Source organism: Lepidothrix coronata, unplaced genomic scaffold, assembly GCF_001604755.1.
Source record: "Lepidothrix coronata isolate B3197 unplaced genomic scaffold, Lepidothrix_coronata-1.0 Scaffold123, whole genome shotgun sequence".
NCBI classification, from domain to species: domain Eukaryota; kingdom Metazoa; phylum Chordata; class Aves; order Passeriformes; family Pipridae; genus Lepidothrix; species Lepidothrix coronata.
The window spans coordinates 2,618,948-2,645,245 of record NW_016690303.1 but is presented as its reverse complement, the minus strand read 5'-3'; the positions used below and the strand labels follow the sequence as shown (position 1 = coordinate 2,645,245).

Here is a 26,298-nt window from a genome sequence, read left to right as displayed (position 1 = left end):
CCCAATGGGCTCAAGCATGAGGACAACACCCTACAGCATCTTAAGAGAATAACCTTTTCCCAAAACACTTTTAACTCCATGAACTATGAAGTGACTGCTGTGAGAGCAGCGCAGACTTTGTCACGTACTGACCTTTTGTTGAGCAGCTGAGTGTAGAAGACCTTCTGGTAATAATGAGTCAACACTTCAAAGAAAAGACCTGCTGCTCTGATAACAGACTCATGTACCTAGTAAGCAATTTCAGTGTTCATTTCTTTGACTTCTGATTGTGTAAATTTAGGTATTTGTAAAAGGTACGCAGCAAAAAGGGCCATGATAGTACAGGCAGGAATAAGCATTGCCTTCAGAAACCATATCCTCTGCAGGTATGAAGCAGTCTCACCTACTTCTGTCACACAAATTCCCACATCCAGAGAGGCCACAGGATTAAATATACCAGTGTCAAACTGATATAAACCAGGAGTAAATATACAAGGCCACGCCTGTCTTTCATTCTTCCTAGCAGAAAGTAGTTTTCTAATATCTCAAAGCAGTGCTGCGGCAGCTTCATGGTCATGCCTGCCAGCACCTTTCCCTGCAGCCAGAGCAAGGTGACTTCTCCTGCTGCTGCTTTACTTTTTTCTGGTAATAACAACTGGGAACATCACTCATGTCCTCTGGGAAACTGCATTTGCTATTTTGGGTTACATGGGCTGGGACACCACGGGGGTGGTCTCAGCCAGATGGACTCCCCATAATCCTTCACAGGGCTTGGTCTCTGATGCCTTCAGGGAGGACACTGTGCCTGCCCTTTGTGCTGGGCTGGTTTGCACTGACGTGGTGAGATCATGGTAGAGAAGATTTGCAGACCCCAGCAGCAAGGCTTGTTTGCCATTTTAAACCACATGGAATGGTATGCTGCTAACAAATTTTCAGGAGTAAACATTGAGAGTTAGAGGTAAAAGCTGCTGAAATTCTGATGAATCTGAAACAAAGTTCAATAAAAAGCAGATGGTGTTTTTAATCATTCTTTTCCTGCTCAGCAAATGAGGCCAAATGTTCAGAAAGTTCTTTGTAAATATATCACACTGCTTTTCAAGTATCTCAAAGAAATACTGAAATATGACTTTAATAAGACAGGCATCCCCCAAAGGGTGATAACCTGCCCTTTATTGGCCTCATGTCAACACTTGTCAGCAAGGAGCCATTTCTTGACTCTGATGCTCCTCTGTTGTGTCACTTGTTCCTAAAATAGCCTTGTTCCTTAGCACTCATGCTTGTGTTCAGATGGCGGGCAGCCACATAGAACCTGCTGTCCCAAAGCACAGATTTCAGGGATTTTAGGTCTTTAAGAGGCAGGGAGCTCACCCATGGATTTGCAGGAGGCAGCTTACCCACTTCTAATTGAAACAAGCTTGGTTGCCTCTGCATGCTGGGCTCACTAACAGCAGCCTCCTCTCACCTTGCATTACAGAGTGTGGGGGTCTGTATCCAACCCATCTGCTCCACGGGCCTTTCAGAGTCAGTTCAGAGAAATGGGCACTTCTGGAAAAGGACATAGCTCCTCTTCTCCCAGGCTGGCTGCAGAAGCGGGAAGGGAAGAATGGTGTCCTACAAGCGTCCATGTCTCCCCACTGCCCGTAGAAGGAGCTTGGGTTGAGCAGCCACTGTGGTGCTGAGGTTGCTCTAATTTAGTCAGACACCTACCAGGGTGCCTCAGCTGGTGGCCCCAGGGTTTTGCCTACAGTGCTGCAACTGTGCACCTGCCTTGGCCAGTGCTGCTGAGCCTGGCTGGCTCCATGGGGCAGCAGCTGTTGTGCCAACCACTGGGAGTCAGAGCCTTGCCACCTGAGGGCAAATTTGGCAGCATCCAGGACTTAGGAGCACAAACTGACTTTATCCTCCTCCCATATACACTTTGTAGCAATGACTTCTATAAATACTCAAATCCCTCACCTTTGTGGGAGCTTTGCTGGAAAATGGGAACTGATAACAAACTCATTCTTGCTTTCAGCCCCTCAAGACTGTTCCTTCCCGCCGGTGTTCAGCACCATCGCTCTTATTCAGCAAAGGTTTGAGCAAGCCATGGTTGCCTTCAGCCAGGTACGTACATTGAGTGCCTGCACAGATGTTTGATGCCAAGGGGCAAGGCGGTACACCTTGGCTTGCCCATGCATATATCATATGGCACCACTGTCAGTGTCCTGCACTAGAGGACCTCAGGCCAATCACAGATGTGGGAGTGCACATGTGGTGCCTGGGGCAGCTGAGATGGCAGAATCGTGAGTTCAGTGGGGGCTGCTGTTGTAGAGGGGATGGAGGAGAGAGGTGGTGGGAACTGCCCTTCCTGGCATTGGTCCCAGCTGCTTTTCTCTCCCTCCCACCAGGCCTGCATGAGCCCAGCAGTACCTGAGCCTCTTTCCTCCATCTCTCCCATCTCATGCCAAGGACTGCTAATGCTGGCTCCTTGTTCATATTAGTTTCAGCTTGTTTTGTTGAGAAGCTTCCATTGGCAGTTTCCCCTGAAATGCATTTTGATTCTTTATTTTCCTGCTGTTTTTCTTTTGAGTAGCAAAGCCTTTAAAACAAGCAGAAGAGTTGGCTGTCATAGCCTTATTTTGCTACAGGTCACAGCGTACCTACAAAAAACAATGGGAAGTACCTGCTGATGTTAGTGGCAGTGACTCCTTCCTTTATTGAACTGATTTCCAATAAGCAGAACACTATTTCAGCTGCAGCTACTTCACTGCAAAGCCCTGACTTCCCTTCTAATAGATACAGTGTAGTTAGTCAAACAGCATTGCTAGCTGGGCATGGTAGTGTTGCAAGTAGGCTTATTATGTATTTAAAACAAACTCTTTCAGAGGAAAGGCAGGAAGGGCATCAGCATGAGGAATGGGGCAAGTTGTGCTGTACGAGCCCTTACTCATTAATTATTCTTTGGTTATATCTCTCTTCAGAGAGAGCACATTTTTTTGCATTCGTTTCTTGACATGAACATCAGGAGCTGTCAGACTGTGAGAAAGGCTGAGTTTAACACATTTTTCTTTTGCTGGAAACATTCCTGATTGAAGTCTGTGCAGTGGCTCTGTGTGACACCTCCTGGCTTTCCATACAGCTCCATCTCAGAGCCCAGAATCATCCAACAGCGAGGGGGACAGGTGGAAGTCAAATACCGAACGAGCACTCACTGCTCTGTTTTCTTTGATGCCATAATTTGCTAGGTGTTACAAGTGAAAAATACTGTCACACACCCTACTCCACAAGTGCTACAAACTCCAGCAGCCTGCAGGAAAAGAAAGGCTGTTGATGTCTCTATAAGAAGGAGACACCAGCATCCCTGTGTTAGCTGGTGATGGGAGATCAGCTGGAGGGGCAGTTGTGTCCCTTGTCCACCCCTGAGTCCCTGCCTCCTCAATCCTCTGGCTTCGGCTTTCAGAGCTGTGTCTGTGTGGAACAGACCATGCTGGGCAGGAAAGTGGTCCCAGTGCCTCATCCCCCCTTTGTGCTCAGTATGGTCCATTTCTGCAAGGAGATAGCATTTACCAAGAGCACAGAGCAAACCCTGTGGTGTAATCCATGTTGTTGCTGGAGCCATCAGATAATTTGCAGCTAGTGCCAGCACCTAATTTGTCTGTGCCCTGGGTGTATGGAAGAGGGAAGTGTGCTCTGGCAACCTCAGATTTTATTGCGACCTATCCAGACAAAGCCAGTTTAAGATAGCATCTGACAAGCAAATGTCAGATGCCAGCACTGTGCTGCACCTATGGTAGAAAACGGAGGGAGAGAGCAAGCAGCAGAACCAGGAGAAATATCCAAATAGCCAGTGGGACCCGGGTTTTCCTGTTTGTCCTTCAGGCAGTGAGCTGGGGCAGGGCAGAGCAGGAGCTGCTGCTCCTCCACACAGCTGTTGAGCAGTAGTGGCTGCCTCCCTTTGCCCCAAGCCTTGCCTTCATAGTGCTCTCTGGGCAGTGTGGGCAGGAGGGCTGTGATGGTTTTCACACTCTTGGCAGCTTGCTCCCCTGGGTGGCTGCCTGCTTAGCCTATCCCTTGAGTTGGTGTTAATCCTAATAGCCTGGGTAGAGCCCCAGCTGCTTCATTGGCATGTGCCTGACAGCACTAATGGCCATAAAGGTCTTGAATCAGCTCATCTCACAAAATGATGTATCATTTCCACTGAATACACTGAAATCAATGAATAGACAAAAGCTCTGAGGTGCAGAAGAGGCTCATGTGAAAGTCAGGTTAAACCGAGCTTCCTTTGTGCTGCACCCACAGTCCCTCCCCGAGACCTCACACCTTGTGACCAAGCCACTGGTGGCTTCACCATGACATGAAGCAATGGAAAAGGCCCACAAAGCCCAATGGAAAGAGATTTTTGTGTGTCTGTGATCAGCACAAATTAATCAGCCTTTAAATGAAAAATGTCTTTTGTATTTCAAAAAATGTTGCCATCTTGGGGAACATTCCAGACTTGCTACCTGCAGACACGGCCTAGAGCCCCTGAATCTATAGAAGGATAAATAGAAAAGCCTCCATTACACTTAATAGAAGGAAAATTGTCACAAGGTGGAATCGTTATGAGTAACCCACCTTCATAAAGCTGTCACCTTTCAGGATTGAGAGGAGTCACAGAGGGAATATTCTCTGGGTTTTTTTCTGTGCAGGCAGTAACCTATACAAATACCATAGAGCACTTACTGGAGCATTACTCTTCATAGCCACTATACAAGCGAGGATAAATTTCACATGGGGGGCGATAGCCTTTGTGATTTGGTTGCCACACCTGTGAACCATCTGGTCCTGACTGTTCCCAGTCTAAATGGTGATTTTTTTCCTCTTCCCTACAGAAGTTCACAAACAACCAGACTGGGCTAATGCAGGTGATTGTAATAACTGAACCATAAGTCATTTCCAGAAAATTAATGAATTTATTATCCTGCAGATTCGGCTATCTAGAAACTAGTTCTCTCCAGCCCTCAAACCAATTCCTGCTTGCAGCAGCATGCACGATACACTCTAATCAACTACTGCAGATCTAGACATTGAGTGAAGAGTTGGCTCATGAGAAAAAGTCACTGAAGTGTCTGCTTTCTGAACCTACCAAGCAACTATCAGTAGCATTAGGAAAAGATAAGGATAATCACATGGTTACTTTCTAGTTGTTAACCAACAGGCCAATCAGAAATCCTTTGGATTTATGTTGGAAAACTATCAGGAAGTGACAAACTTCAGGAAGTAAGTGGGGCAAACCTTTTGCTTTAAAGCACACAGCCTTCATAGTAAACTGAGACCCTGAAGAAACATATTCCTTGAGATGTTGTCTAGAGGACAATTTCTGACAGCTGATGTTTATTTTTGCACCAGGCATCTTCTGTACTCTGAGGCTGAGTTTGCATATTTCTCATTAGATTCTAACTTCATTGACCACTCCTGGCAGTGAAGACATTAAACAAGGTGCATCCTCTTCTAATATTTATGGGGACAGGATTCCTATACCCACAGGTTTTTTACTGAATTTTCCACTGATGTCATGTTGAAGAGGTCAGTGGACCCAGACCAACTCTTGCCATGACTGCAGGTGCAATTGCACGAGGTGAGAGGAGCAGTGTACTGAAGACAACACTCAACTGGCTTTCAGGAGAGTGAAGCAAGTCTGATCTGCAGCTCTTATTATGAGATTTGGGAAAGTCATTTAATTAACAACTATCTTGATTTCCATCCTGATAATGAAGCTAGCACTGCTTTTCCTTGTGGAGGGAAATGTGTTTGGGGGATTCTTTGCACTGATAAAACAAAGAGTGAGGGAGCTTGGGCTCAGTGTGGTGTTTTCTGTGTTGCCCTGGCTCCTTCTCTTGCCCAGGCAGCCAGGTCTGAGCAGGGAGGCACAACATGTACTGAACTCTCCTACAGAGATGCTGGATCTCATCCCAAAACTGGAGATCTGATTCCTGTCATCATGCAACCACATTTATTTGCCTTTTATTCTTGCCATGCCAAGCTAGAAAGTTCAGGGAAGTATCTGCAGAGATGCAGAGGGGGTGAGTCATGCAGAGTCTGGTGGCTGACAGTAGAGACCCTTGTGTGGAAGGCTGCGATTAAAGGAGGTGGGAGGGTTTCTTGCTGGCCACAGGACTGGAGTGGGCAGGTGTCAATGAGACAAGAGAAGGTTATTGCAAAACACAGTCTCTGAAGGTGAAGTCAGTGAGGTTGCTTGTAACACTGCGGAGTTTTATGGGTCAGCTTGAAGCTTCAGTTTCCTTTCCATACCCTCCTACTACTTCTTGACAGCCATGCTACTTCTGCCCTTCACTTTTTCTCTTCATTCACTTTTACTCACTTCCATTTTTCACCCTTTGTGTGCTTATACTAGCTAAATGCTTTAGCTCCCTTGTTTAACCACCTGACAATAGTACTGCGAGTTTTCTTTCATAGGCAGGCTGATGGGAAATTAATGAATAAAGAAGTAATACTATCATAGCACCAGCCGTGTGGAAGCCTAGTGGGCAGGGTGTTGCTTCTAGGGGAAGAGTAGGCATCCACCCCCTGCTCTGGTTCAGATTACCATCAGCATGACATTTCACCTCTCTGCACCACAAGTCCCCATCTGTAACATGGGGTTACTAATGCTACCTTTCCTCACAGGAATATGGTGACAAAAGGAGTAGTTAAGAACTCAACACAGTGATGGGGCTGATTCATTTGGAGGTAGGCATAAGACAATCAGGAACTGCAGAGGTCTGGAGCAAATCCAAACGATGAGGTTTTTCAGAGTAAGACTTATCCCTTTATTAACTCTTAGCATAACAGGACTCTGATCTATGCGGGATCCCTCTTTTTTATAATAAAAGTAATGGGTGAAAATACTTCATATTAATTGGGAGCAATTTCCTTGGGAAAGAGTTTTGTGAAAACTGACCTATTTATAAACACATAATAATGTACCCAGATTCTCGTGCAGGTTGGTTCAAAACAATTCATAGAAATTGTTCCGATGAGAAACTCAGAGGCTGGCTGTCATTATTATAGGAGGTTTCTGCTGTCTTTGGAAATGTGACATTTGTGTTGAAAGAAAGCAACACTAAAAATATCACCCAAACTAAAAAGGTTCTCTCTGGGAAAAATATGTCATCGTTGTTTTTAGAGACCTTAAAACTTTCATTCTACCTATTCTCTAACTTTCATGTGAGCTCTAGAAACTTGGCCTGTGTGATTCCTCTTTGTGCTTTTGATAAATTACAGTCTTATGAAAGCTGCAATGTGAATGTATTCAATGAACACCAAAAACATGGTTTTGACACCAGGAGAGTTAAGCATGTTTTGAAACATTATCGACCTGACACTGGTTGATGCCACCACACACAAATCTGTGACTCCAAGACCAGTCATTGTGAGCTATGATCAGGTAAGTTCAATGTGGTAAACTGGGAGCTGAGGCATCTCCCATACAGGGATCAGCCTGCAGAGCCCACACCGCTCCATGACAAGAGGTGTCCAGGTTGCAGTGGATCAGCCCATCAAGGCATACATGAAGCTTTAAAATGACTGGAGGGACTTCAGGTGTTACTGCCTTGTTCCTAATTGTCACCATTCCCTGTCTGGAAGTTATAGACAGCAGCAAAAGCTGGGGGGTGGTAACTCACAGCTCTGGTACAATTCTGGTACTTCTGTATTATGATGCTGCATGATGGGGTTCAAAGTAAGCTGGAGATTTCCCACTGGAGAAAACCTCGGAGTTGTTCTATTGCTCTATTTCACCTGCAGACTGGTGGGACCAGAATGCTCATCATGTGGCCAGTGACAAGCAGCATCCAGCTGCTGGGAAGCAGCTGCTGCCCTCATAGGTGCTGAACCGAATGGTTATTCCACACAGGGCAGAATCTGTGCTTCCACCAACACATCTTGTTTAAAACAGTAAAACTTTTATTAGGTGTCCACGCATCAGTTGTAACCAGCTTATCTCTAAACAGCTAATAATTTCACTTTACTTGTAAATGAAACTCTGAGGCAAGCCAGAAAAGGTTTTCATGACCTTTCTGCATATACACAGCTATTCTCATCTATGTGCCACAAGAAATGTGCAGCGGCACATACGATGTTGCTTTTGGACACACCTGAATCTATCAGCACTGCAGGCATCTGGGCAAACTTTATTCAGAAATGGCCAGTGGTGCTCATGGGATGCTTTTAGAATACAGGATTCTGCATTTTTAAAAAAATGTTGCACCTAGAGAAGACATCAAAAGGATGGGGGCTTCAGTGCTGTAGCCCTGTTAAAAGACAGGTCTGAGAAGAAATAGCCTCAAACTGAGAGATTCACTGAGGAAAATCAGAAGCATTGCATTGTGGACTAATTAGCACCCATGACAGCTAACATCCTGTCTGCTGGTGGAAAGGAAACACGCTGTGGGCGTCCCAAGGCTGACATTCATGCCTGTCATTTCCCCCCTGTTGCTGTCGCAGGGTGGGCAGCACAGCTGGCAGTGTGCTGCCTTGCAGACCTAGTAAACTACCATCCCTTCTGCTTCAGCAGTTTTCTGCATGGCATTTGGGGCTGCACTCGGAATTCTTGTAAAGGCACATACAGGCCATTAACATTCAGGAAGTCCTGTGCTCCTGAACCTGTCAGGAGGCTGGTAACCCTGGACATTGCTGGTGATGCTTTCAGAGCCTCCATCCAGGACCTCCCCATGTTCAGCAGCATGAGGCAACCCACAGAGGTCTCCTGCCAGCACATCATCAGCCCTGTGCTCGCCAGGGCACCTGCTCTGCTAGCAAACAAGATGCTGTCATGGACTTTCCCCATCGCTGGCACAGGATCATTCCTCTCAGAAGTTGTTCAGGTGTTGCTAACACAGCTCTGTCCAGGACAGCCAGCCCTTGCCAGCAGCTCCGTGACACCATCCAGAAACTGGCACAAGCTGGCTGTCCCCAGCAGACGGCTTGGATGAGGTCTCCTTGCTTGGCAGCAAAGATGTGGACTGCCCTGTGCCAGGTCATCCCAGAGCCAGCTCGTGCAATGTGCCAGCATTGCCATGGCCAGTGTTTGGCATCTCCCCAGTCACCAGGTGAGGACACTATGAAGGACCACTCGCTGCTCTGAGTCCAGGACGTGGGCAAACACACTTTCCCCCCACTCATTTCATAGATAAGACCTGAGTGTGAGATTCCCTGGTGCTGTGAAAGTGCTCCAGAGGCTATGTCCACCATAACAGCAGTGTCTACTTCCTCTAACTGGGGTTGCCCTGTGCAGCACCTCAGCCCTTGGGCAGGTCTCATAGGATGCTCCTTGAGTAGCCCTGGCACATGGCTGTTTTTGGGGCACATGGAACAACCTCGGCTTCCTCACAGATCCTGAAGACTTTCACCTTGGCTACCTGCAGTGCTCTCCCCTGTAGGGGTGGAAAGTTTCTTACCAAGCATGGAGGTGAAGCTGTTTCCTCTCAGAAGGCAGAGCACAGGACCTTCGTATGTTTCCCCTGTGTGCAAAGCACTGGCAGCAGACACTTTCAATGGCAGCCAGGCACCCTGCTCTGCCCTGCCCTGCTGGCTGTCCTGGACACAGCTCCCATCACCTTGGCTGGTCCATGGAGAGAAGATCAGGGGAAAGTGCTGAACACTGGGCAGAAGACCTTTGGTAATGAAACCAGGCAGAAGAAGTAGGAACAAGATAGAAAATGTCTCCCCTCCTCAGCCTGACAGCAAGTCCCCAGCCCTGTACTCACGATGGGTTGTTACTGTGACTGGGAGAGCAGGGGGACTGCTAACACCAGCATAGAAACTGCCTATCCAGCCCAGGGAGGAGCATTTCAAAACTGCAAATTGCACCTGGAAAAAGCAAGAAATTGCACTAGCAAGAAGCAGGGAAAAAGCATACATCTCTCTTGTGGCATTCTTTGAGGAGTTTCCTATAAGTCCACTTAGTTCAGGTGGATAAATGCAATTTCCAGCTGCAGGAATCTGAGGCAAAGATGGGACAGATAATTAGTCTTTTGCAATAGTTGAGGGTGCCTGTATCTCAAGCCTGGCTGTGCAGACCCATGTGCAGACAGCAGCTGTGTGTCAACCCCCCTGCCCTGGGGAGCAGCAGCCCCTCTGGAAGCCCAGACCCACACCCAACCAGCCACCTTCATTTCTGTGTCTTCTCAGCTCTGGGGTGAAGGGTCAAATAATCACAAACACAGAAGATTCTTTCTCTAAAGCATCTTGAGATCCTGAATGACTTTTGCACTTGGGGCTTAGTGATGGCAGCCCATAGGCTTTTTGGAGATGATGTCCCTGTCCATCTCCATATTCCTGTTCCCTAGGTTCATCTAGCCCTGGCTTGCACAGCCCTGCTTCAGCTATGTGTCTCCAAGTCCTTTGTAACCTTCCCAGGGAGACTCTTTTCCCACTTCTTGCACTCCATTGTATCCAGGGCAGACCCTTCGATGCCTGGGCTGCAGGATCCTCACCAGCCCTGGGTGAGTCCCAGGGTCAACTGGAAAAGCAAAGCTGTGTGAGTGTGCACCTGCTGGCAGTGGTCTTGAAGGTGAGCTCCTCTGCCTTGCAGCCACAGGTGGACATTGCTTATCCGCACAGACCCACTCCAGTGCCCGGAGCTGAACTAGGTGGGACTCCAAGCTAAAGCCAGAGCAAAGCTTGATTAAATGTTTCAGACTTAGGAAAATTTGGCATTTTCTTTTTCCACCTTACTTTCAGTCCCACATGATTTCCTGCATGCCCAGAGGAAACTCACTTTGTCCTCCTCAGCATCCTCCCAGGGGAGAATAGTGAGATTTATGGGTGAACAAAAAGCAGATGAGAGCTGGGTCCTGTTGTTACCCCAGTGCAAATGTACGTGGCATGTCCTTGTGCAGCCCACTTGTGACAGTGGTGAGAGGCACCTTTGAGATCCGGGAGGATGAGCCATAGAGGGCTGTGGGGCCACCCCAGTGATAAGCTCCAGGGCTGAGTTGAGCCAATTAATGCTCATCCTCCCCTTGATAAGGTCTGCCTGAAGCAGTGCCCATTCCCTGACAGGAAGTCTTCAGTGCTGACTGAAGCTAAGAGAGCTGTGCAAGTCTCATCTCATCAGAGTGAGGTGGCTCCAGGTCTGTTTGGAGATCAGCTTCAGATCGTGCCATGGTGTCAGCCTGGATGGGTTATTTCAGCCACCAGCATGAATGGAGCCAGAAGGTTTTGTCCCACTCCTTGCCTGTGCTCCCATATTTGGCAGGGCTTTTAAGTCCAGTCATGCAGTTATCCAGTGCCTCTACTTCCAGCCAATCTCCTGCTAGCCAGGCCCAGGAGTACTTAGCTCCCAGGTTTAGACAAGCACGGGTGCCTGCAGCCAAGGTCAAAACGGGTAAACACACTCAGACAGCTCTTACTGCATGACACCTACTACTCCTACTCTTTCTGTCATCCACATATCACCTCCCTCATACAAGCCCTTCTTAGAAATGCTCTTGATCAAAAAGACTCATCTCCTCTGAGAGTCAATCTCTACACCACGTATCCATACACAGGAGTTTTATCAATATTATTCTGCCTGGGTATGAATTTGGGTTCCCACAAAACCGCAGGTGTGAAGCTGCTGTAGGACCTGGTGTCACCAGAGTCATGGGACAGCTGTCCCCACCTCTCTGGCAGCCAGAGATGTTGGCTGCACAGTGGTCCATGGCATCTATGGACAGACCTGTCCACTGGTGTCTGCATGGCCCCTGGCACCTGGCCTCAGCTTTTCTAGTGCTTTTACCCTCTCTGCGTTGGTAATCCATATCTTGCTTTAATTCAGATAGATGATGGAAACTGGAACAGGTTGCTTGTTTTAAATCTTCTTTCAGATGCTTATTAGCAAGACAACCATTTGTATGGAAGTTTTAGATACTGAAAACTGGATGTGACCTTTGGGTATATCAAAAGCAATTACCAGAAATAAGGATATTAATTTTACTTTAAGAAAGTGTTTGAAACACTGGAACTGAAGGACTTTTGACATGCTGGCATCTCTATTTTTTTTAAGGATTTGAAAACCTGATGAAACTGCAGAAAGATCCCTCAAAAACTGCTGCAGAGTTTGAAAAAACTCTTCAGAACAAATCTGAAGGATGTCAGCCCAGATAACTTACTACAAGGAAGATCAAATGACTCAGGGTATGTGTTCATTCATGTAGGGAAAAAAACTGCCAGAAGAGTCTCTTGAAAGGCGGAGAAATTGGCATTAGGAGAAGTGGTAGCTGTACAAGCTGGGAAAAATAAAATATGGAAATAACCAACCATTAATAGCCATTGTGAAAGTCTGAACCATGGCAAAAAAAAAAAAATCAAGGTAAATGGTGGTCTCTGATGAGACCATAATGGAAGAGCCTTTTGGGGTGTGGAGGGGAGGTGTATATGTTAACTAAAAGCAGAAGCATTTTATTCAGCACACATTGCTGGCTGGGCTTCCTCCAAGACTAATCAGACCTAATTTCAGTGTGGACATGCAGCCAGACTAGATGATTTTGTGTACTCTTTCCTGGCTTTGTAGATGAATCTATGCATTCATGCTACCTGTTTTCCTAAGGGATAACAAATATCTCTTCTGATTGACATTTCCTTATCCTTCAGTCCTCACTTAAGCATAGTTTCCATCAACCTCATCAAAATGATGTTCACATACTCCTGCAAGGCCAAGGTCAGATCTTACTCTTGGCCCTTCATCCCAGGACTCTGATGTACCCCTTCCACAGCTTCATTGCAAAAATAAGGGACCGGTTACAGGAGAGGAAAAGAATAAGCAAGCATCTAAAGGGTCCAAACTCACCCAGTCACATCTAGAAAGACAACTCCTCACTTTCTTGGGCAAGCAGGAATATTTAACTACAGGCAGCCACACTTTGCTCTTATCCACAGTTGTAAGGTTGGACCCATGGTGGCCTTGGATCACAGCTTCCCAGAAACCCAGCAATGAGCATTCATCTCCTCTTGGCTAACAGTAGCCCTACTTCTACCCAAGTAAATGTTTACACTGATTATGTCTCACAAATATCAAGTAAAATGGATTTTCTTACTTCTTATGTTTCTATTTTTTCATATAATATATCTAAAAATAATCCCTGAAACCCCCCTGCCTTAAGTGTTTCTTGAAAAATAACAAAAAAACCCAAGAAACTCTCTAGTCAGTTATAAACAGATGACGGGAAAATCCTACACTTGACTAACTGTAGTATTGTGGCGGGGCTTCGTCTTTGGGGATTTCTCAAAGTTCAACTTCTGCACGAGAGAGCTCAGAGCCAAACTGAAAGCAAAAGTCAGTCTCTGCTTGGAGCCATGCTGAGCAAACCACAGGTGAGCTGGGTAAATCTGCAACTCTGCTTTTACCGATCCACACCAAACCAAACAAACAGATCTTTTTGGTGCTGGCCTGAAGAAGAAATTTGAAAGGAGCTTTATTTCTTAAGAATAGCTGCCCAAACTCTTATTTTGGCAGGCTACTGGGAACTTTCTTGTTGAAAGTGGAAGAAATGCAAGAAGTTATCTCAGTTTTCAAACAGTTGATTTTCAGCTGAGAAAACATTTTTTTCAGTGAAAGCATTTTATATTCAGTTAAACTTTTTATGATGCAGAAGTCATTTCCAAAACAGTTTCAATCTTCCCTTCATTTTGCAAGGAGACAAATCTCACCTATTTTTCCTCAGAAAATTTAAGCACTTTGACCCTGCCAGATGCTCACCACAGAGATGGCTGGGGGTAGGAGCACAGTCAAGCGGCCGCAGCTGCCCCATCAGCACTCTGCTCATGAACCTGGACCCTGCAAATGGGCATATCACTGCCTCCATCCTCACCCCAGGGAAATCTGAAGGTATCCTAACTTCAGAGAGCTGGCTCATGGCAGAAATCTCCAGGCTATTATGCTTATATTATAAAAATATTTCCCAGAAAAGTGATAGCTGGTTCTTTATTTAAAAAGGATTACCAGATCCCTTCAAACTGGTAACCTTCTCCTCATGCAGACCCCAGGAACTTGCTCTGTCCAGGTTATAACCTGCTTAGACAGAAATCCGGTCCCTGTTCCACCCTGTGGTACCCTGATTTGATTGAGCCCCAGGCTCTGTGCTATAGTAAGCAAGGTTAATAATAATCATGCTGATGTCTAGACCAACAACATCAGAGGCAACAGAGCATGCCCACCCTCAGGCCAGAAACCCAGCCTTTTTATACATATAACAGACTGACACAGTAACTTTTTCTTATCAAAGCAGTCAATTGAATCTATAGAATCAAAGAATTATTTATTTTGGAAAATACCTCTGAGATCTTTGAGTCCAACTGTTAACCTGACACTTCCAAGTCCACCATTAAACCATGTCCCGAAGTGCCACATGTACACGTCTTTTAAATGCCTCCAGGGATGATGACTCCACCACTGCCCTGGGCAGCTTGACAACCCTTTCAGTGAATCAGTTAAGCATTAACCACTGGTTTTCAAATCAGCCATCTGATGTTTCCCGATTTATATGTGAAGGGTGCAACCTTTCACTTCAGGAGAGTGACTTGCATAAAGTCTGTGCTAACCTTGAGGAAATCATCGTTATCCACCACTCTTCCACACTGGCTTCAGCCACAGGCAACTCTCCTCCTCCTCCAGCTCTACTTTTCTAGTTGGACTTCTCCATTCAGACCCTGGTAATACAGTCTCTGGTTCAAATGCTGTCTAATGAGCAGATCCTTCAAAACAAATGGAAGTGGGAGAGCCAGCAACTCTCTTTATTTTAAAGAAACTTTGAAATATAATTATTCGGGAGGATACTGAAGGCAGAAAGGGAATTTCCCTGGACAGACTTAGTCTGAGGGGGGACTGCTAGCACAGCTACAGGGAAGTCCACAGCACAAAAAAGATCAGGTTCAGCCTTTAAATGCATTTCATCTGCTTTGCATATCATAAATGTTTCTTTAGCCTCTTTGCTGAGTAAAGTGCTCATTTCAGGATCCAAGCTCTTGTTTTTTGTAAGTTTCACAGATAGAGAAAAGTATAGGAGAGCAGGCACCCTGACGGGAGCGATGCTTTTGAAGTCTTTTATCCTCACAAAAAATGCATCAGGAATCTAGGACACTGTACACATTACTCAGAAAATGCTGCCACTCTAAACAGGTGCCAGCTGGATGTGTTGCAATCTAGTATGTAAATCAAGACAGCTAGTGACTCTTAGCAAAGGTTTTGCCCAGTGGACCAGGACAGCTCTTTTGCAGCAATAGAAGGAAAAGTTTACTGTACCCTAGCAGACACAGAATGGGTTATGAAGTATAATGTTCCTAGCATCTAGGTTTTTTTGGTTGAGTTTTGGGGTTGTTTTGTTTCTTCCTGTAACTGTTCTGCATGCATGCATCTAAATTCTGGGTAGCTCATACATGTAGTAAAAATGTAGTAAAAGTGATTGAATCCTTTTCCTGTGTCCTGTCCAGGTAATTGTGCTGCATATTAGGAAAAGCACCACAAATCACACTAATTTTCCTTTCCTGGCAGCAATGGAGAGAGGGACTTTCATTGTTCTCCAGGGCCCAAAGGATTTGGTTGTGTTCTTAGAAAGACCCTTTCCTTGGCTAAAATTATCAGCCTAAGCTCTAAATCCTTGGAGAAGAAAAAATACCAGCTTTTCTGAAAGACTCTCTGCCATAGTCTTAAACTGCAAACACTCCATAGCACCCTTTCTCTTCAAACAGGCAAAACATCCAGCCTGCACACAGGTCAGACAGCTCAGCACACTTCATTGACTTTTTGCTTTCCTCCTACATTCAAACAAGTTGGTATTTCTTCATAAAGCCCACATTTCTTAAATTACTCAGGGGATGAACTAATTTATCAGCCTGAAGGTGTGGGAAATAACAGAGTCTGCACCTCCTCATTCAACCTCATTTGCAGTATTTGTCTTACTAATGGACAATGAGCATCTTCTGTTTCCCATCAATGCTATTCAGGCCTGCTGAGAAGTGACTTATCAGAGAGAGATGACTGAAAAAGAACAGAAAGATCTAAATGTATTCTTATTAATTTCTTCTCACAGCCGGTTCAGATGTAGTTTTTCATTTCCATTGTTTGGGGTACTTTAAAAAGTTTCAGTTATTGTTCAGTTATTTTATTAGATACACTTCCCATCAGAAATTCCCCTAGATGGTATCTATAGGCAGAATTCTTAAAATTGATTTGCAATGTCACTTTTGTGATACCATGATACAGATTTAGGCTTTTTTTTTTTTTTTTAATTTTTCTGCTGAGAAGCACAAGGAAGAGCAACAGTCTTTCCTGGTTCTTTGAGGTTTGTTTGGTGGGTGGGGTTTTTTTTTGTTTTGTTTTGTTTGTTTGTTTCTGGTTTTTTTGGTTGGTTGTTGTTGGGGGGAGTTGTTTTGGGGGATTTTTTGTTTGTTTGTTTGTTTTCCTTAATTTTTTCATTGTAGTGCTACTGGCAATTATAAATCTTGCCTTTGGTTTTTTTTGGCTTCTTCTTGGGTGACAGAAGAAGGTGAGGGGGAACTTAGCTGACACTTAGAGAAGAAAGGCTGTACCTTTAATGGAAATGTTTTCCTCTACCTTCTTTAGAATCACAGAATCATAGAATCATAGAATCAGCCAAGTTGGAAAGGACCTCTGAGATCATCAAGTCCAACTCTTGATCCACTACTGCCGTGGTTACTAGACCATGGCACTAAGTGTCACATCCAGTCTCATCTTAAAGATCTCCAGGGACGGAGAATCCACCACTTCCCTGGGCAGCTCATTCCAATGCCTGATTACGCTCTCTGTATAGAATTTTTTCCTAATATCTAACCTAAACCTCCCTGGCAGACCTTAAGACCATACCCTCTTGTCTTATTGATAGCTGCCTGGGAGAAGAGACCAACCCCTACCTGGCTACAACCTCCTTTCAGGTAGTTGTAGAGAGTGATGAGGTCTCCCCTGAGCCTCCTCTTCTCCAGGCTTAACAACCTCAGCTCCCTCAGCCTCTCATCATAGGACTTGTGCTCGAGTCCCTTCACCAGCCTTGTTGCTCTTCTCTGGACCTGCTCCAGCACCTCAATATCCTTCCTGAACTGAGGGGCCCAGAACTGGACACAGTACTCCAGGTGTGGCCTCACCAGTGCAGAGTACAGGGGAAGAATCACTTCCCTGGTCCTGCTGGCCACACTGGTCCTGATCCAGGCCAGGATGCCATTGGCCTTCTTGGCCACCTGGGCACACTGCTGGCTCATGTTCAGCTTCCTGTCAATCCAAACTCCCAAGCCCCTTTCTGCCTGGCTGCTCTCCAGCTACTGTGTGCCCAGCCTGTAGCGCTGCATGCAGACAGCATTAAAAAGGTGTCATTTTAAGGTGCCTTCAAGGAAAAAAAAAAGAGTAATTAAACACAGATTTTTGAGTATAAGCCCATTCAAACATTTTCATCTTGTTTATGTTTCATGAGAACACTCAGACAATAGCGGAACGTATTAATTCACTTTTGTTAGTCATTCTTTAACATGCCTATATGCTGCTTTACAGAGAACAACCAACTGCTGCTGAGTATTTGGGTATGGAGGTTTGCTGTGGTCATTTGTAGGGGCTTACCACTACTACATATCTTCACAGGTCTTGGTTTCAATTGCAACTACAAGCAGAAGTTCCAAAATAGAAAGGAAATTCCCCAAAATGTTTTTAAAATCAGGAAGTAGAAGGAAGCTGGTAATACAGAGCTAATACAAATGCTAGCCTCATTCACAGGGTATTTCATTCCTGTTGAGTGCTTCTGCAACTCAGATTTTTGGGCCTCCCCTTCCTTGAGTATATTTTAAATACAATATAAGGAGACTGTGCTTGGCTGTTCAGAAAACCACAACCCCTGAGGATCAGACCGCAACACAGAAGCCTTCAGGTTGTTTAAATGTTGCTTGGGGATTTGCTCTGTAGACACCTCAACACAATCAGCATGAAGAAAGGGCAGGGTTGTCCCCTTAAATGGGCACTATGTGGCTCAGAACTATTATGGATATGAACTATAAATGCAGTCTGCAAATCTGTCCTGTATGTCTGTATTTTTTTTCCCATGTAAAAATGACAGAATCATGTGGGCATAACTGCGTATATGGATGTCTGCATATGTAACTGTGCATTTAGTGGGGTTGATCCTGTTTTCTTTTCCTTACATAATGCACTTTTGTAACAAGACAAAGATAATGCTCAGAGAGCTCTGAGACTGGCTAGCCTCCTCAAAATCCAAGTTTTCTTGTTCAATTTGGAATAAATAGATAGAATAAAAATAGCTTGTTTCATGAAATATAGTCACCCACTCCAAAAGCAGAATCCTGCTTTATCACCATCAGCTCAGACCAGTGTCCAGGAGGTTGTCTTTTACAGTGGCTGTGTATCCAGTGTTGCCTGATAGCCCTTGAAGACCTCCTTAAGGCTGGGAGCACTGTCTGCACTGATTTCAGCTCCTTCACAGAACAGAGTACATAGGCTGATGGCAATTTGTGTCTGGAGAACCAGTCAGAGCTTCCAGACCTTCCTCCTGGCCCTGGGGTTTGGGAGTCTGACTGCCATAGCTTCCACATTAGAAAATATTTGCAAAAGAGACTTAGACCTGTAAAGTTTCGTACTCTGGAAAGAAGATTCGTTTGGCTGATTGCTTTCACTCTTGCCTCATATTGCAAAGAAAAGAAGCATGGAGAGGTCTGGGAGCTGGCTGGCAGCGGTCCCTGAGACCAGCCAGGATTTGAGGAGACCTGGAGAAGAATGAGTCTACCTTGGTCATGTCTTTTTCTCACCTTGCAAACCCCATCTTCACCATCTGTTTTTGTCCTGAAGGTGGGGAGGATGGCAGAGGCGCTGTTGTGCTAACCTTGCAATCAACTGCGGCTCTCATCTGATGGGTCACTGAGGTACCTCAGGAACATGACAAGATACAGAATATGCCCCAGTGACTTGGACTGATAAATGGTGTTCAGCATACTTAAAATGCAACCTAGATGAGTGTCAGTGTTATGTCACAGAAGAATTATTTGTATTGGGGCTGATGGATACAGGGGTTTTTGTGTGTGTGCATGTGTATGTCTGGTTTCTGAAGGTCTGCGAAAGCTTGAAGTCATCTGTGAAAGGTTAAAACTCTCAAGTGAAAAATTAAAAAAATAGCTTGAAGTCACACACAGGTGGTGTTGACAAATAGCAGTTTCTCAGGGGTCCAAGAGAACTTTTGCCTCATTTTGGGCTGGCTGAATGCTAGTTGATAAAGCATGAATGTGACAACAGAGCCTTCTCTGTGTTACTAAATAGTCTGAAACTCCACCTTTGTCTTTTTCAAATATACTGTAGTTTGTAATCACTAAGTCAGCTGCTGTGAGGATGACACAAGCAATGGTCATTTCAGCACTGGGGAAAGACCCACTGGGACAATGATGATGAACATGTCCCAGACAACAGAGAATTCTGGTCATGGAAACGAGCAATTCAGCAAATTTTTCAAACAACAAAAGGCATGTTGTTTCTTTCAAAAGAATAACACAAGCCAAGCTAAGTCACTTGATTGGCAACAAAATGAAGAACTCATTTAAAAGAAATCGAGTGTATCTGAGTTGTAGAAAACTTGCATGCTTTCACAACAAGCCACTAGGCATTGAGGCAAGACACCAATCAGCTGCCACGGATCTTACGATGCTGTTGGTCACATGAACCAGCGTTGCAGAGAAAATCTCTCTGATGTGCCTTTTAGACAGTTACTCAGCAGATCAGCTGCCATGGGAAGGCTTTCTATCTCACCGATTATGTTCCATTATATGATTTAAGAACAGGAGTCCCTAGCAGCATTAATGAGAGAGATGGGCAAAGGCCCCCAGTCTCAGCAAGGTGAAAAAGCAACCTTTTACCTTTCTGTACTCCCTTGTAGGTTGTTGCAAGTCTAAAAATCATTATAACTCGTCAGATTAAAGGGACTGTTTTTTTCCTGGCTTGCCTGTTAATTCATCACATGGAAGCAGACTCTGCTTCTAGTTTATCAGCCTCCCACATCCAAACAAGAAGTGTAACACTTCAGAACCAGCAAGTTCCTCTCTGAGGAGGAGGCTGGCGTGAAGAAATGTCACCAGCAATTGCTTTCTGAATGCACAGTGGGCTGGAACATCCTCTCACTGGCACCTGCTATTATGTAGCCTTTGCAGGAGCCCCTTGTTGACATACGCAATCACACCTGCAGATCTGCCTCTGCTCTCATTCCTTTTTTTCCTTTCTGCCTTCCGCTTGGTCAAACTGGAGGCATAAACTCAATTGCTGTCTGGGCCTGAGAGCGTTTTGCACTCTGTGCCTTGGGCAAAGCAGAGGAGAAATCAGCTTAGAGCATCCCCAGTGGCAAGGCAGGCACCTAAAGCAGCTATTTCAAAACTGCCAGGAAAAATCAGACATGGCAATCCCAGGCTTCCTTTATCATAAGGGAGGCATGAGAGTGGTACAGACCCATGCTGCTGAGGGGAACCTTGGCAAGTAAATGAGATGCACCTCAGGTCACAAAAGAGTTGGGTGAGAGCTACTCTTGCATACTGTGAGCAGTATGGGTGGAAGGAAAACAGTGGCGTTATTTCCTAAGAGCTGCACAAGGAGGATGTCTGTCTTTATCAGGAACTGAAAGAAGCACTTTTCTATAAAGAAGAGCAAGGAGGAATTTTTAGTCCATCTCAGTTTATTTCTTCATCTAGAAAATAGGCTCCCTCCAGTTTTCCTCTTAGGCTGAAGGAAGTGTGTTACTTGTGCATGCTACTCTATACATACTATGTATTTAAAATACATGTGTGGTAGTGTGGGAAATACTGAACAGCTGAACCTGTGGTTTAAATCCCTTTATAGTTAATGAGCAGAAAAAGGCAGTTCCAACTGCAGAAACCCTCTGAGCTGTTTTTGGTTCCTACTATAGGACAGAATTCCTACCCATGAAGACATGCCTGGTTATTCTCTCTCTGAACTACAGAGAGAGTCTGGGTAACTAATTTGGATATTGAAGTGTCAGTTTTAGACAAAAAAAAATAGCCAATGGGTGTTATGCCTGCTACCTTTGCACTGACAGGGATGTCTCATTTGTTCCAGCCCCTTGGACTGGCTATGTCCTCTCAGAGTCTTAGATTTTGACTGCATCCTTTTTGGGCAGAAGCTGTTATATTGTACTGTGTTTGAACAACACCTTGTGCTCCTTCCTCGAACCCTTAGTGTTGCCACACATGAAACTGACAATAACCATCATCTCAAAAAATGAAAGTATGCTCGTGTCATGCTTCTGCAATTTCAGTGTTGGGATAGCGATGCCAGTGTAAATGGTAGGATGGAGGGAAAAAATCAGGACATATGTAAGAAACCATGGCAATGCCAGTCAGAATGTCTTCACAGCAGTGACTGTTGCTGATTTCTACCATCTGAAACTCTGAGCCTCCAATCCCAAAGACTCTAGGATAATCTCAGTGGGTTAGAGCATGGTGCTAATAATGCCAAGGTTTCAAGTTCTATCCCAGTATGGGCTATTTGCTTTAGAGTTGGACTTGATGATCTTTGTGGGTCCCTTCCAACTCAGAATATTCTGTGACTCTCCAGGAGGTGGTTCCCATGGTTGCCCTAAGGAGGCAACCTAGAATTGAGTCCCTGCCGCTCCCCTCTGCAGCAGTGGCACAACCTTCTGGCTGAAGCACAGGCTGGGTCTTGGTGCAGTAAAAAGGCAACATTTAGGTGTGATGAAAAGCAGGAGGTACTCATCTTCAGATGTAGTAGTTCTCTTATCCTTATCTGGCCCACTAAATTCCCTGTTGCCCTTTTCTGGTGAATTTTGGTGACATTTCACAGAGCTGGGCTGGGTTGTATGGCACAGCATTCATCTGCCATTCTATCTGGGTCATCTCAGGCTTGTATCAGAATGTGGGAAGTGGAAGTAGAGGCAACACTTTGTATCTAGACTGTGATCACATTATTATTCCCTTTGTAAGCAGGCCATGCAGTAAGCATGCAGCACCACAACAGCAAGGCCAGGTTTGTAAGAGGAATTGTGCTGAGACATGTATCTGTAGATGGGACAGACGGACAAAGGCCCCCAGTTTCAGCAAGATGAAAGAGGGCAAACTTTTACCTTTCTGTATTCCCTTGCAGATTGTTGTAAGTCTAAAAATCATTATAGCTGGTCAGATTAAAGGGCCTGTGTAGATGGCTGAGACAAGAAGGGCAGATATGCCGGCATGCATCTTTTGTGTACTCCTATCAAGAGGAAAGCGGTCACTCTTGGTCATAGGAGACCACAGATTTACTTTCACCTGAGTTGTCTAAAACTAGTTGAACACCAGTAAGCACCATTCCTCTTAGAAATCCTAAATTGCAGGCTGTGAAAGGTCTGGAAGGAGTGAATGGCCTGTATAAAATCTAATGAACCACTGAGATCTCTTTATTTCGTGGCACGGCTCACTAGTAAGTGAAAGTTATACAAGATGTAGAGATCCAGGATTGAAAGGGACTCCCATAAAGACGTCTTCTGGCTTCATCCATCTTTGTGTCAGACAAGCCTTTAGTAACTTTATGTTTCTCCATTCTTAGTCTGCCAGAGGAGGGTGAGAACACTGCCTTTCTTCTACCTCACCTCCTTTTTTCATTGCAGCCTGTGTGTTCCTGGGGGCAGTGGCAGCTCCTTGTTAGAAATAGCCAAGAGCAGTCCCTATAGTATAGGATAGGGCCAGATCCTGCCATGTCAGATCCTGTTACCAACCTTGCACAGAGTGAAGAGAGGAATTACCTGATTTGGAAAAGCCCTGATCACCTACCTCCCTAGGACAGTGCCATGACCACTTTGAAGAACAATCCTGACACAGCAGTCCTGGAAAACATTATATTGGTATGGAGAGACTACAAATGAACATTTGAACATTCAGCAGAAGTAAGAATGGGAAAACAGAAGGGAAAGGCCAGCCATGTGGATATCACACATAGGAGCAGAGCTCCTTCATTCTGGGATAGCACAGGGCTGGCGCAGGCACATGAAGGACCAACTCTGCTTCAGGAGAAACTTACGCTCTATGCTCAGAGTCAAACGAAAGGTGGGATTTAGGCTTTGCTGACTGATATCCAAGCCTCCCTGGCCTCCTTGATCTCTCTTACATGAGGAATTCATGATCTTTTCAGACACAGGATGATGAGCTGGATGAGGAACACTTTACTCATCCCATGAAATGTTTCTGAGTCTTACAAGTTTTCAGAAGATAATTCTGTTCAGTTTGCACAAAACTCTAATTTCCCAAGGTATTTCCAAAGAAACCAGAAGGCAAAAGAGTTGCACTTAAATAAACAGCAGTGTGAAAATCAGGCTAGACAAACAATGTCAGTCACAGACCTAGCAACATTGGGCCACTTGGCTGTCTTTCGTTGCAAACTAGCAAAACGAAAGTTAAATTCAGTGAGTGAATTTTAATTGCAACATCATTCTCTGTGATGTCCGGTTTTGGATATCTTGAGCCTCTAAGAAAAACATCTTCATAATTTGCAGAAGTAACTTCCCTTCTGCCCCTCTTGCAAAACTTATTCCAGGAAATGATGAGAGAATTAATAGTATAGTGAGGAATCCATTTCCAGGAAAAAAAAAACAAACTTCAGGCTGGATGGGACAAAGACAAGAGAAACTGAACAGTGTGGAGGGGAAACAATCACAGCTACTGTGAGGTAGCTGCATATCTCATTGCAGAAATAAAAATGGGCTAGAAAACACCACATGGGTTGCAATGAGATGTATTAAAATTTTTAAATAAGAAAGATAAGAATATTATTTATATTTATCTTAAGCCCACTTCTTATGCATTTATTTCAAATCCAGAATAAGAAAGGGATTTTAAGGAAAAAAAATTCTATGTAGCCGTATGAGAGACATTAGGGGAGCACACGGAGTCAAGGCAGCTAAAATAGGTTTGCCCATACAACCATGAAGTGGACACTTCCCAGTTACTTCCCAGTTTGACCTGGCAATCGAGATCTTTCTTCAATTCTTCTTTCTTTCTTCAATTCTTTAATGTAATTTCCCACATCTTTATTAGAGGGAAACCTCCCTCCCTTTTTAAAATTATTTCTTGTTGTGCAGGCATATGCATCCTTTCATTTCAGATTTCCTTGTTTGTGAGCCTGAGTTTGAAAGCTGGGGCTCCCAAGCCCCTGATAAGGAAAATTAGCTGTGTTTATAAACCTGAATGGAAGAAAAGTTGCAACCCAGCTTAAGCCAAGTCCAGGGAGGTGGCTATGACTGGACAGCCATTCACACCAAAGTCAGAGATTCCCATTCCACTTTTGTTTGGTATAAAAGGGTCCATCAACTGGAGAGGGGAAAAAAAAAAAGAACAGTGAGGGTTAGTAAAGACAGCCGACTTTTCCAGAGACCATTTTTCTCCCTCTCATTCTCATTCAGAGCAAGCATGATGCGTAGCTTTTTCTCAGTAACTTCAGGTGGCTCTACAGAAACCTGGCAGACCCCTTCTAGTTTGTTTTCCCTTTTGACAATCTCTACTGTGACTTTGGATCTGTATCCCAAGGCAAAACAAGTGGAAAAACAGATGTAAATAGCCGAGGAGCTGGAGTACAGGTTCCTTCTGCTTGTCACTTTTCCTGTCTGTCCCTGACCTCCGCGCTACTCCTGCCCTCAACTATGGGCACTGCACAAGCTGGGTGACATGGGCATGATGAGAGCTGCTTGCTCCTCATTGAGCACTCTCTTCCATCTACCCAACTTCTGCATTTCATTATATGTAACATCCACTAGTATGTGGATTTCTTACTCCACCCCACCATCAGTCTGAAAAGGAAATGAGAGAGAAAAGTAGAAGAATATTATACCTGCAGAGGTGTTAAATAATTCTTTGTCTTTGCTAATAATTATTTGTTATGTTTGTATCCTCGAAGATGTCACCCAGGTGTTCTTGCCACAAGCCCTCCCTCTATGCACCAGCTGAGGGGCTTGAACACTGTTATTTTAAGTCATGGTGGCTTGCACCAGGTGAGAGCTGCTGTCTCAAAGATAAAGATGCATATTTGTATCTGAGGAGCATCTCTTCATTCAGCATCTCTGTCAACTGCTGCCTCCCCGTCTCATGGGCCCACGAGCAATATGTGCCACAGCAGAGGTGGAAGCTGTTCAACTGACTAAACCATCTCCCTCCTCCCTGCTCTGTTGCAGCCAATTTGACAGCTGTCAGATGTTCTCAGCATGGTGGCTACTGTTGTTGCTGGATTGGTACTGATGGGAACTTTGCCTTTAGTGTTCCTGCACTTGGTTGTTGATGGGCAAACAAAGTGTTCCCAAGGCAATCCAAGCTTGCAAATGTCTTTGACAATGTTTGGTACTTTCTACCTCCCCAAAAGCTGAGTGGACTTCAAAGAAAATAATGCAAAGGTATTTTTATCACTCTGTAACTTATATATAAAAACTATGTATTTATGTTGAACAGCAAAGACACTGTGAAGGTTTGTGGGTCGCTCAGATGAAAGATTTTAAGATTCATATATAGCAAAAACAGGGACCACAATCAAATCCCCCTTAAAATAAATTTAGCCCCCATCTACAGAGAACTCAGTCAGTAGGTATATTGAAGATTTGTTACTAGCTGCTCTTAAATTGAACTGTAACCATCCCTGGAGGTTTTGAGAGAAGTGTGAGCATACACACACTCTGCCATAGGACAGCTGGTTAGTAGGAATCAGGTTAGCCAGCATTAATGGCGTGAGGCCCAGTGGAAGTTGGGGAGTCTGTAGTCCAAATCAGCTATGACATGTGCAAGTGGTGTTATCCATAATCAGCCAACACAATAGGATGATTGCTTGGTTTTCTTTACACCTTTGTTATTGTTGCATATTATATGGGAAGATCCAAACACCTCCTGAATTCTTGCAAGACCTTTAAAGGATTCATATTTTACACTTTGCATTATAGCACTGCTCATGAAGGAAAATGGTACCTTCCTCATTTTCCTGTAGCCAAGTCTGTCCCTTTTAATGCACCAAGTCTGTGGAGAAGGAACGGTTTCTGCCTGTGCACAGGATTATTAGCAGGTCAAAGTCCTGTTGAAGGTTTATACACATGGTACCACAGTGAAAATATTCCAAAGGATAGTAGTGATCCAGCACCAACTTACAGTAAAGGATATTGCACTAAAGGAGTATCTCACTGTGGCCCTATAAGTTAGTCCAAGGCAGAGTTCATTCAGAGCAGAGTTCCACTAGGGACACAATGAAATCTCTTAATTCATAAGATTTTGGTGAGTAGATCTTTGAATCATACTCATTTTTTAGAGACAAGTCATCAACTAAAACTTGATTTAAGTACTATTTAGAGCAACCTG

At 44.6% G+C, this 26,298-nt stretch overlaps 1 protein-coding gene across 1 annotated transcript in view; it reads left to right on the top strand.

The window, feature by feature from the left end:
• Positions 1 to 2,056: 2,056 nt before the first annotated feature.
• TAGAP (T-cell activation RhoGTPase activating protein) overlaps positions 2,057 to 26,298 on the top strand; it is a 42,852-nt gene continuing 18,610 nt past the window's right edge. Inside the window, exon 1 of the mRNA XM_017825847.1 lies at positions 2,057 to 2,082. The gene's annotated coding sequence lies outside the window, so the exon portion shown is untranslated. The remainder of the gene's footprint in view (positions 2,083 to 26,298) is intronic.